The sequence below is a fragment of the Callithrix jacchus genome, chromosome 8 (genome assembly GCF_049354715.1).
Source record: "Callithrix jacchus isolate 240 chromosome 8, calJac240_pri, whole genome shotgun sequence".
Taxonomy (NCBI): Eukaryota; Metazoa; Chordata; class Mammalia; order Primates; family Cebidae; genus Callithrix; species Callithrix jacchus.
In genome coordinates, this window is record NC_133509.1 from 43941450 (window position 1) to 43953858 (window position 12409).

Consider the following 12409-nt stretch of genomic DNA (forward strand, 5'->3'; position numbering starts at 1 on the left):
ATTTTCTCTGGTCATAGTGGAAAGAACACAGAAATCAATAACTGAAGGAAAAGGAAATTCACAAGTATATGAAAAACAAATTCCTACATAATCAATTGGTCAAAAAAAAAATCAGAAAGTAGAAAATACTTGTGATAAAAATGAAAGCACAGCATATGTTAAAATAAAACATCAGGCAGGGTGTGGCAGCTTAAGCCTGTAATCCCAGCACTTTGGGAGGCCAGGTAGGCAGATCACTTGAGGTTGCAAGTTCCAGACCAGTCTGAAAAACATGGTGAAACCCTGTCACTACTAAAAATACAAAATTAGCCAGGTGTGGTAGCAAACGCCTGTAATCCCAGCTACTCGGGAGGGTGAGGCACAAGAATTGCTTAAACCCAGGAGGCGGAGGTTATGGTGAACCAAGATTGTGCCATTGCATTCCAGTCTGGGCAACAAAAGCGAAACTCTGCCTCAAAAAAAAAAAAAAAAAAACCAAAAAAAACACTCCACCCCAAATCCACAGAATATACATTCTTCTCAGCACCACATCACACCTACTCTAAAATTGACCACATACTTGGAAGTAAATTGCTCCTCAGCAAATGTAAAAGAAGGGAAATCATAATAAACAGTCTCTGAGACCACAGTGCTATCAAGGTAGACCTCAGAATTTAGAAACTAACGCAGAACCACACAGCTTCATGGAAACTAAACAACGGGCTATTGAATGTTGATAAACAGTGAAATGAAGGCAGAAATAAAGAAGTTCTTCGAAACCAACAAGAACGAAGACACAACATGCCAGAATCTCTGGGACACATTTAAAGCAGTCTCTAGAGGAAAATATATAACAGTAAGTGCCCACATGAGAAGAAAGGAGGGATCCAAATTTGACCCTATCATCAAAATTGAAAGAGCTAGAGGAGCAAGATCAAAACAACTCAAAACTTAGCAGAAGACAAGAAATAACTAAGATCAGAGCAGAACTGAAGGAGACAGACAGGAAAAACCCTTCAAAAAATCAATAAATACAAGAGCTGGTATTTTGAAAAGTTCAACAAAATAGACCACTAGCCAGATTGATAAAAAAGAAAAGAGAGAATAACCGAATAGATGCAATGAAAAACGATAAAGGGGAAATCACCAGATTCCACAGAAATTCAAACCATCATCAGAGAATATTACAAACAACTCTATGTGCATAAACTAGTAAACCTGGAAGAAATGGATAAATTCCTGGACACTTGCCTCCTCCCAAGCCTAAACCAGGAAGAAGTCGAAACCATGAATAGACCAATAACAAGACTGAAATTGAGGCAGCAATTAAGAGCCTACCACACAGGCCGGATGTGGTGGCACAAGCCTGTAATCCCAGCACTTTGGGAGGCCGAGGTGGGTGGATCATGAGGTCAAGAGATCGAGACGATCCTGTCTCTACTAAAAAAAAAAACACAAAAAATTAGCTGGGCATGGTGGCGCATGCCTGTAATCCCAGATACTCAGGAGGCTGAGGCAGGAGAATTGCCTGAAACCAGGAGGTGGAGGTTGCGCTGAGCTGAGATCGTGCCATTGCACTCCAGCCTGGGTAACAAGGGCGAATCTCCGTCTCAAAAACAAAAACAAAAACAAAAAAGAGCCTACCACACAAGAAAAGCCCAGCTCCAGATGGGGTCACAGCCGAATTCTACCAGACACACAAAGAGGAACTGTTATCATTCCTTCTGAAACTATTCCAAATAATTCAAAAAGAGGAAATCCTTCCCAAATCATTTTATGAGACCAACATCATCCTGATACCAAAACCCGGCAGAGACTCAACAAGAAAAGAAAACTTCAGACCACTATCCATGATGAACATAGACGCAAAAATCTTCAGTAAAGTACTGGCAAGCCGATTGCAACAGCACATCAAAAAGCCTATCCACCATGATCAAGTAGGATTCATCCCAGGGATGCAAGGCTGGTTCAACATATGCAAGTCTATAAATATAATTCATGACATAAACAGAACCAAAGACAAAAACTACACGATTATCTCAATCGATGCAGAGAAGACCTTTGACAAAATTCAACAGCACTTTATGCTAAAAAGCCTCAATAAACTTGGTATTGACGGAACATGTCTCAAAATAATAAAAGCTATTTATGACAAACCAACAACCAATATCATACTGAATGGGCAAAAACTGGAAGCATTCCCTTTGAAATCTGGCACTAGACAAGGATACCCTCTCTCACCACACCTATTCAATACAGTATTGGAAGTTCTATCCAGAGCAATCAGGCAAGAAAAAGAAATAAAGGGTATTCAAATAGGAAAGGAGGAAGCCAAATTGTCTCTACTTGCAGACGACATGATTGTATATTTAGAAGACCTCATCGTCTCAGCCCAAAATCTCCTGAAACTGATAAGCAACTTCAGCAAAGTCTCAGGATACAAAATCAATGTGCAAAAATCACAAGCATTCCTATACACCAATCACAGACTTAAAGAGAGCCAAATCAAGAATGAACTGCCATTCACAATTGCTACAAAGAGAATAAAATACCTAGGAATACAACTAACAAGGAACGTAAAGGACCTCTTCAAGGAGAACCACAAACCACTGCTCAACGAAATAAGAGAGGACACAAACAGATGGAGAAACATTCCATGTTCATGATTAGGAAGAATCAATATTGTGAAAATGGCCACACTGCCCAAAGTAATTTAGAGACTCAATGCTATCCCCATTAAGCTACCAATGACCTTCTTCACAGATCTGGAAAAAACCACCTTGAACTTCATATGGAACCAAAAGAGAGTCTGCATAGCCAAGTCAATTCTAAGTAAAAAGAACACATCAGGAGGCATCACACTACCGGACTTCAAACTATACTACAAGGCTACAGTAATCCAAACAGCATGGTACTGGTATCAAAACAGAGATATAGACCAATGGAACAGAACAGAGGCATCGGAGGCAACACAATGGATCTACTACCATACAATCTTTGATAAAACTGACAAAAACAAGCAATGGGGAAAGGACTCCCTGTTTAATAAATGGTGTTGGGAAAACTGGCTAGCCATATGCAGAAAGCAGAAACTGGACCCCTTCCTGACACCTTACACTAAAATTAACTCCAGATGGATTAAAGACTTAAACATAAAACCTGGCACAATAAAAACCCTACAAGAAAATCTAGGCAAAATCATTCAGGACATAGGAGTAGGCAAGGACTTCATGACCAAAACACCAAAAGCATTGGCAACAAAAGCCAAAACAGACAAATGGGACCTAATTAAACTCCACAGCTTCTTCACAGCAAAAGAAACAGTCATTAGAGTGAATCGGCAACCAACAGAATGGGAAAAAAATTTTGCAGTTTACCCATCTGACAAAGGGCTGATATCCAGAATTTACAAAGAACTCAAACAGATTTACAAGAAAAAAAAAACAAGCCCATTCAAAAATGGGCAAAGGATATGAACATGAACAGACACTTTACAAAAGAAGACATACATGAGGCCAACAAACATATGAAAAAATGCTCATCATCAGTGGTCATCAGAGAAATGCAAATCAAAACTACATTGAGATATCATCTCACGCCAGTTAGAATGGTGATCATTAAAAAATCTGGAGACAACAGATGCTGGAGAGGATGTGTAGAAACAGGAACACTTTTACACTGCTGGTGGGAGTGTAAATTAGTTCAACCATTATGGAAGACAGTGTGCCGATTCCTCAAGGACCTAGAAATAGAAATTCCATTTGACCCAGCAATCCCATTACTGGGTATATATCCAAAGGATTATAAATCGTTCTACTATAAGGACACATGCACGCGAATGTTCATTGCAGCACTGTTTACAATAGCAAAGACCTGGAACCAACCCAAATGCCCATCGATGATAGACTGGACAGGGATAATGTGGCATGTATACACCATGGAATATTATGCAGCAATCAAAAACGATGAGTTTGTGTCCTTTGTAGGGACATGGATGAACCTGGAAACCATCATTCTCAGCAAACTGACAGAAGAACAGAAAATGAAATACTGCATATTTTCACTCATAGGCTGGTGTTGAACAATGAGAACACATGGACACAGGGACAGGAGTACTACACACAGGGCTCGGTTGGGGGAATAGGGGAGGGTCAGCGGGGGGGTGGGGAGAAATGCCAGATACAGGTGAAGGGGAGGAAGGCAGCAAATCACACTGCCACGTGTACCTATGCAAGTATCTTTCATGTTCTTCACATGTACCCCAAAACCTAAAGTGCAATAGAAAAAGAGAAAGAAAATTAAAACCACAAAGAAAGAAACTAGAAACAAAAGAGAAAACTCACTCCTAAACCAGCAGAAGGAGGAATTAATAATCTACTAGAAAAAAAATATTATAGGAACATAAAATATTAGAAAAAAAGTGAACCCCAAAATTGTTTTTTGGAAAGATTAACAAAACTAACAAATGTTTAGTTAGGCTGACCGAGTACAAAAACAAAAAGAAGACTCAACTAAAATCAGGAATGAAAGAGGAGGTATTACTATGAAAAACTGTATGACAACAAATTGGAAAGTCTACATGAAAGAGACACAATTCTAGAACAACACAAACTATCAAGTAGACTCAAAAGGAAATTAATAACCTGACCAATAACAGAGACTGAATTAGTAACTTAAAAAGTAACTACAGAGAAAAAGAAAAAAAAAAAAAAAAAAAAGGAAAGACCAAGATGGTTTCGCTGGTGAATTCTAATCAATCTTTCACAGTTTAGAAGGGAATACTTCAAACTCATTATATTAAGGCCAACACTATCCTGACACCAAAATCAGACAATAGCATTCTGAGAATGCAAACTACAGACCAATATCCCTCAGATACAAAAATACTGAACAAAAGGCTGACAAACTGAATCTCACTTCATATATAATGGATTAGATATCATGACTGTGATTTATCCCAGAAATGAATGATAGGTACAACATACAAAAATAATAACATAATACACTAATTCAGTACATTAAAAAAAAAAACTCTGATATAACAATCTCAATAGATGCAGAAAAAACGTTTGGCAGATATCTAACAAACTAGTAACGAAATGGAAATTCCTTAACCTAATAAAGGCCATCTATAAAAACCCACAGATAGTATCATACTTATTGGCAAAGGACTGAAAGCTTTCCTCTTTAGAACAGTTCAAAGACAAGGAAAGGGTGTCCACTCTCACCATTCCTATTCAACATTGTACTCAAGATACTAGCCATGGCAATCAGGCAAGAAAGTAAATCAGAAGACATCCAGATTAGAAAGGAAGAGGTAAAATTTTCTCTATTTTCAGATGAAATATATAAAAAAATCCTAAGAAATGCACTAAAATTTACTGTAATTGAGCTAACAAAGGTGACCAAAATTCCAGGATATAAGATCAATATACAAAACCATTCTTATTTATACAAATTAGCAACAAGTCATTTAAGAATGATATTAAAAATAATTCCACTTGAATAAAATATTTAAAAATAAATTTAACAAAAGTTTAAGATGTGGACATCTTTGAAAGAAATTAAATATCTAAGTAAACAACAAAAAAACATGTTCATGGATCAGAAGAGTAAGTTATTTTTTCCTATATTAAAAATAGGACCAGGAGCAGTGGCTCATGCCTGCAATCCCAACACTTTTGAAGCCAAGGTGGGTGGGTGTATCACTTGAGGTCAGGAGTTCAAGACCAGCCTGGTCAACATGGTTAAAACTCATCTCTACAATAAATTTGCCAGGTGTGGAGGCGCATGCCTGTAGTCCCAGCAACTGGGGAGGCTGAGGCAGGAGAAACGCTTGAACTCGGGAGGCAGAGATTGCAGTGAGCCGAGATTGCACCACAGCACTCTAGCCTGGCTGATAGAGTGGAAAAAAAAAAAGCTCTAAATTAGGTAATAGATGAATTATAGAACTGATGTTAATTTTCTTAGATGTAATCAAAGTATTATAATTATAAAAGTGATTGTCCTTATTCTTAGGAGAAGTATCGTATTCACAATTTATTTTCAAATGGTATAGAAAAAAACCTGTTGAACCTAGGTGAAGCACATAGGAATATGGATATTCTTACAGTATACTTTCAACATTTCTTTTATGTTTGAAAATTTTTATACCAGGAAGTTGGGGAGGACACTGCCCTGAAAACAAAGCAGTCCTCTAGGGTAGGTGATGACAGCAATGAATACAACGTGAAGAGATCTAAAACAGTAATGGTATTTCTAAAACCAGGAATTCATAAAGGTCTTGTAATGTCTACTTGGCAAAGTTCAGGCTGGGTTATCTGGCATTATCATAGTTTTGTACAAGGGTGAAACATTTCGGGTTTTGGTATTGTTTTGATGATGTTCCCTATGGTTGACCTTTATGGCGAAGGTACATACAGCTACTTCTCCCAGGATATAATTTGTAAAGATTTTCCCAAGCCATTTGTAAATGGTAGCTGAAAACTTTCTATCCTATAATACAGTTAATTTTCTTAAATGTACTTGTATTTGCTTAAAATTAGTTTTCTTGAAACTCTAGTAAGGATATAAAGTCGTGAAACTTTTGTGTCAAACAGTCCTAACAAACATTTGTAAAGCAAAACTCATAAAAAATAAGGAACTGTGATAAACATGATTTTTGTGAGAGATTAACACACTGCTCATCTTCAACTGAGTAAAAAGACAAAAAGAATTTTTTGTAGAATTTGAAAAATATTAAAAAGTTGATTTAGTGGAATCAATGGAATATACAGAGCTATATAAAGAGAATGTCTAGAAATATTTTAAATATTGGTAATTTGTTAGGCTGAAAGTAAATCTCAATAAAAATATCAGAAACACAGCCTCATTCTCTGGCCACAGTATAATCAAACTAAAAATAAGAAAGTGCAAAACAAAATAATGGAATAAATTCCCTCAAACACATGAAAAATTTAAAAACAAATTTTTAACTAATTCTAGGTCGAAACAATAATTCTACACTATTGGAAAGTAATAGCAATTATAACAACTCATATGCATGTCAAATAGAATATAGCCAAAACTACAATGAGAGGTAAATTAATAGATATAAATGTTCCTATCTTAAATGTGAAAGAATGGAAACAAAGTTAAGCATTCCATTTAAAGAGTAAGAAAAAAACCTAGAAAACCAGAAGGAACAAAATAAAGGCAACTAATAAATGAAAAAAACAGACAAGAAAATAAAACTGACATATTTGATTTTACTTGTCTAAAAAAGAAAAAAAGTTAGGCTAAATGAAATATGAAAAAAGAGGAAAATTCAATGTACAAAACTAGAAATATCAAAAAGTATATAAGAAGATATAGAAGATATTAAATTTGTGAGAGAAACAAATGATCAAAATTGACTAATAAAGTAAAAACGTAACCAGTATAAAACACAAAAAATTGTCAAAGAATTACCTCCAACAACGGCTCTAGGCTTAGATGTTTTTGTAGTTGAGTTCTTTAAAATTTTCAAGAATAAGTAAGTCCCATGCTACATAAACTGTTCCAGAGCACAGAAAATTAGGGAAAGAATTCCAATCCATTTTGCAAAGCTGGCCTAACCCTGATATCAAAATCTGACAAAGATAGCATTAAAAAAAAATTACAGATCAAATTCATTTATGAATGTAGGTGCAAAGTTCCTAATTAACATACTTGAAAATAGAACTCAATGGTACACCACAAGATAACATATCTTGACAAGAGGAAGACATTTACTCTAGAAATAAGAGCTTATCTTAGGTATCTCTTTTTTTTTTGGATACAGGATCTCACTCTGTCACCCAGGCTGAAGTGCACTGGTACGGATCATTGCTTACTGCAGCCTCTGCCTCCTGAGCTTAAGCAATCCTCCCAACTCAGACTCTCATGTGGCTAGGACTACCAGTGCACAGCACCATGCCCAGCTAATTTTTTGTAGAGACAGGGTCTTGATTTGTTGCCCAGTTTGGTCTTAAACTTCTGGCCTCAAGTGATCCTCCTGCTTTGGTCTCCTAAAGTGGGAATTATAGGCATGAGCCACTGTGCCCGATCTATATTAAGTAATATCTTTATAAAATACATCACATCAACAGTTCAAATAAAAAGCACTGCAAAACAATTTCACTTAGATGCCAAAGTATTTAGTGATTTTCAATATTCACTTCTCATTAAAAAGAAAATAAAGTCTTGGTCAACTATAAGTGATATATACTTAACATCAGTGAATTTACTGTAAGAGGAAATAACGTCTCTCACTGCTATATGTAGAACTGGAAGGTAAGTCTATTAAATGTAATAACCAAGTAAAGTCAATGAAGAAGATAGATACACAGGATAAATTACCTGAAGACATCAAAAGTAGCAACTGAAAAATAAGGACTAAACAAAATTCAGTAAATATAAAATGTACAACATAAAAATAACAGAAATCTAGGAAGTTCCTATAAACTAAAACAAAGAGTACAACATTTTTCACAATATAAATAATAAAAATTACCAAGGTGTAAGTTAAATGAGAAAGTGGACTTAAGGGAAAAAAGGCAAAACATTACTGAAGGCATGAAAGAAACATGTAAATTAAGAAACATTTCTAGTCAGAGGTTAATTTTTCTAAAATTTTCACTTAATGTGTTTGAATCAAAATCCCTTTAGCGTTTCCTTTCTTATAATCAGAAAAGTGGTTAGCAACTTCCTATAAAAAAATTAACTGGTCAGAAAATAAAACCAAGGAAATTTGTGAAAAAGAGGATAAGGAGGAAAGACTGGTCCTGTCAGCTATTTAAACATTTAATAACTGAAAGACTTAAGTAGTATAAATATATCTAAGTAGTATAGTATTCCCATAAAAACAGAGAACATAAAGGAAGAAAATTAAGTCGACAGTACATTATAATTAGTGTTAACAGAGAAAAATTATTCAATAGAAAAGCTGGGAAAATTAGGTAACCATTTCGAAAAAATTAAAATAAGTACCTTATCTAATAGAATTTACTAAAAAAAAAATATCACACATAGACTCAATGGTTATATATTAAAAAATGAAATAAAAATATCTAGGTGAGTATTTAGCAGCTGGTGGCATGGAGATTTTTTTTTTTTAAGCATAATAGTAATGTTACAAGCTGTGACAAAAGTGTATAGATCAGACTTATTTAAAAATTAATTAAATTAAATAGTAATCTTGAAAAACATTTACATTTTAATATTAATGTTTTTAATATATAAAGATTTATAATCATTAAGAAATGGACATGTAAAAGGCTAGAATGAATATAACAGAGGGAAATCCATTAATTGAATAACAAAAAATAATTATTTAGCCAGCAATTTCAATTTTGATAATTTATATTAAATTATACAGCCAAGGATGTTCACTGCATTGCTACTTGCAAGTACCCTCTGACCCAAGAATGGCATCAACAGGGGGCCAAATTTGGTTAAACAATAACAAAAATGTATACATTAAGGAAGGCATTAGAAAAACTAAAAGGAAATAAAGCAAGATGGTTATTTTCAGGTAGTGAGATTACAGGTGCTATTTTTCTTCTTTATCCATTTGTAACTATTTGCCCAAACTTTCATGATGAATATGCATTTTATAATTAGAAAAAGAGTATAAAATAACTGCATTAATGATAATATTCCTGAGGATGTGAACATTAGAAGTCAAAAGTTCCAACAAATAAAAAAGCTCAAAATCATTTCATAAACTGTCTTTGCACGATGAAAACTCCTTAAAGCTTATTTCTATTAATATCTTAATTTAGCATGAAAACACAGTTAAAAGAAGCCAATTATTACTATCTGAGATTACATCTTCATTTTTTTCCTCAAAGGGATTTTGCTTTTAATGACTATTAAAAGGATTTTCACACAATACATCTAAACACACTGCAATGAAATTATGAAAGGGTCCATACACAACAATGAATAACTTAAAGGGATACCTCATATACTAACATCACTTCTTTCAGTGAATATTGAAAACAGCATCAGTGTAAGAGTGATCATTCTATGTTAAGTTTTTATTCAGGAAATTTCACGTAGGCACTCTAAACAGGATAATGAGTGTCTAATGATTTTGTGTCTAACTGAAATGTTTCCTGTGATTTAAAACTCTTATTCTTAAAATATATAGCTATATTCTATTTTGTTTTCTTTAGACAACAATAATTTTAAAACTTTTAACTATTTCCTAATACTTTAATTTACATTTTGCCTTTCAGTAGTGTTTCTACATTTTTAAAAAAAATTTCTTTCAAATTATCTAAACCCAAATGGCAAATAATGGTTTTAGGCAATGTACAATCAAATAACAGAACAATCTGAAGCTTCTACATGATATAATTCTGTGGAAACACCAATATTTTCTTCCTAGTGCATGTCATGTTACTATGCTGTGTCTCTTAAATAACCACATTATTTGTATGCATGTATACTAACCATATGTTAACTAATTTATACTCTGAGCACCTTATTTATCCACACCAAGTGGAAGTCCTGGCCAAATAATATTAGCGGTATTTCCAACTACTTGTCCAGTGTTTTCTACCCATGCAATTTGGTATTACTCAACTGTAACAAGCTTACCTTCTAAACCTATTATGAACTCACTCATGAGATCTGAGTTCTTATCTTAGATCTGCTCCTAACTAGTTCTGTTATACTGGAAAAGTCACTTAATTTCTCTAGGTTTCAATGTTTTCATCTATAAAAAGAGGATAGGAACATAGTGGAAGACCTACAAGGTCTGTTACAATACAAATTTTATTATCAATGTCAGGTATCATATTCCATTCTAATCACTCTTAATATTTAATTAGTGCCTACTATGTGAAAACACTATGGGGAATACAACATTAATAAATGAAAAATTCTTAGTGAATTTTTTTGGACTAAAATGCCCAGACTCAAATATTTTATGTATAGTACTCTACTGATTATCATTAGCATAATTCTCCCCAACTCCATGAACAGAACTGGCATTTATTTCCTATTCATGCTACTAAAAAAGTCTCCCTTACCTACTTCTGCCTTTAGCCTATCTAAATCACTTTCTTTTACCTCTATTGCTCTCTCCTGAACTGTAAATTAATTGCTCAAAATTAGAGTTCTCATTGCTCCTCCCAAACAATGTGATGTTTTGGGTCTCTTTTGTGTAAAAAATCTTTTAACTTTTTTTAGAAGAAAAATCATACGAATTTATGGGAATCTCATAAAAATATTTCAAGGAAAAATTCAAATATTATAGGAAAACAACCATATCTTGCCCAAGGCAGAATTTAGGACTATAAGGACTGCTTTCACCGCCCAGGATCAACCTTCCACAAATGCAGCATACTGTCTCCAAGGTAGTATGAAGGGTGGTACAGAGGAAAGTCATTACTTCAAATATATATGAGTATCTTGTGTTCCCTCATTAGTCCGTTATGGAAATGTCATACGTTTATTTGCCCAATGTGCCTTTTGGAAAACCAGCAAGACATCTTTGGATAATTAGTCCTTTAACATTTTCTACTTCAAACAACTTTTACAATTTTAGAGCTAAAAGAAACCTCAGCTTGGGCAATGGTAAAACTCTCTCTCTCTCTCTCTCTCTCTCTAAAAAAAAAAAAAAATTAGCCGGGCACAGTGGTGTGTGCCTTTAGTACTAGCTACTCCGAGGGTGGAGGCAGGAGGATCGCTTGAGCCCGGGGTGGGGTTGGAGGTGGGAGTTAAAGCTGTAGTGAGCCATGATCGTGCCATTGCTCTCCAGCCTGGGTGACAGAGTTAAACCCTGTCTCAAAAAACCAAACCAAACCAAAAAAGAAACCTCATACATCTTCAACTGCTTCATTTTATAGATGAACCACTCAACAAAGAGTGGTTAAAATAATTGTCTATATCACACAAGTTTAATGACAGAAACTTTTCTCTTGATCGTCAATCTAGAGTTTCAACGTGTCACACAAGTTTACCTGATTTCTGTAACATTTTACTGAATTTAAATTTGCTTCTTTGAAGTTTCAGAGTGTTCAATTTTAACTAACTTGAATTTAATGAAGAATTCTTGCTTACTCTAAGTAAATGTATATATACTTAATAAGGGCAAGGGCTGTGTCTGTCTTATAACTTATCCTTAGAACTTATCACAGGGTCTGGCATATAGGTATTCAATGGATAGTTGTAGCCTGAATGAATGAACAAGTTGGATGATATTCACTCTCAGTTTTAATCTTTATAAAGATAAAATAAATCCAGAGTTCTTCAGTTCAACTTTGTTCGCTTGATCATTTCAGATACACTTATCTAGACTTTTCTCTAGCTCCATTATGTTTCTTTTGGTAAGGTAGTAAGAATTTTCAGTAGATACCAATCTCAATATGTACAATTCCTTCACATCACCTTATACTGGTGAGCAACAGCACTTATTTGA

At 34.5% G+C, this 12409-nt stretch overlaps 1 protein-coding gene across 16 annotated transcripts in view; it reads right to left on the reverse strand.

Moving 5' to 3' along the window:
• RFX7 (regulatory factor X7) overlaps positions 1-12409 on the reverse strand; it is a 166456-nt gene that overhangs the window by 46253 nt on the left and 107794 nt on the right. The window lies entirely within an intron of this gene.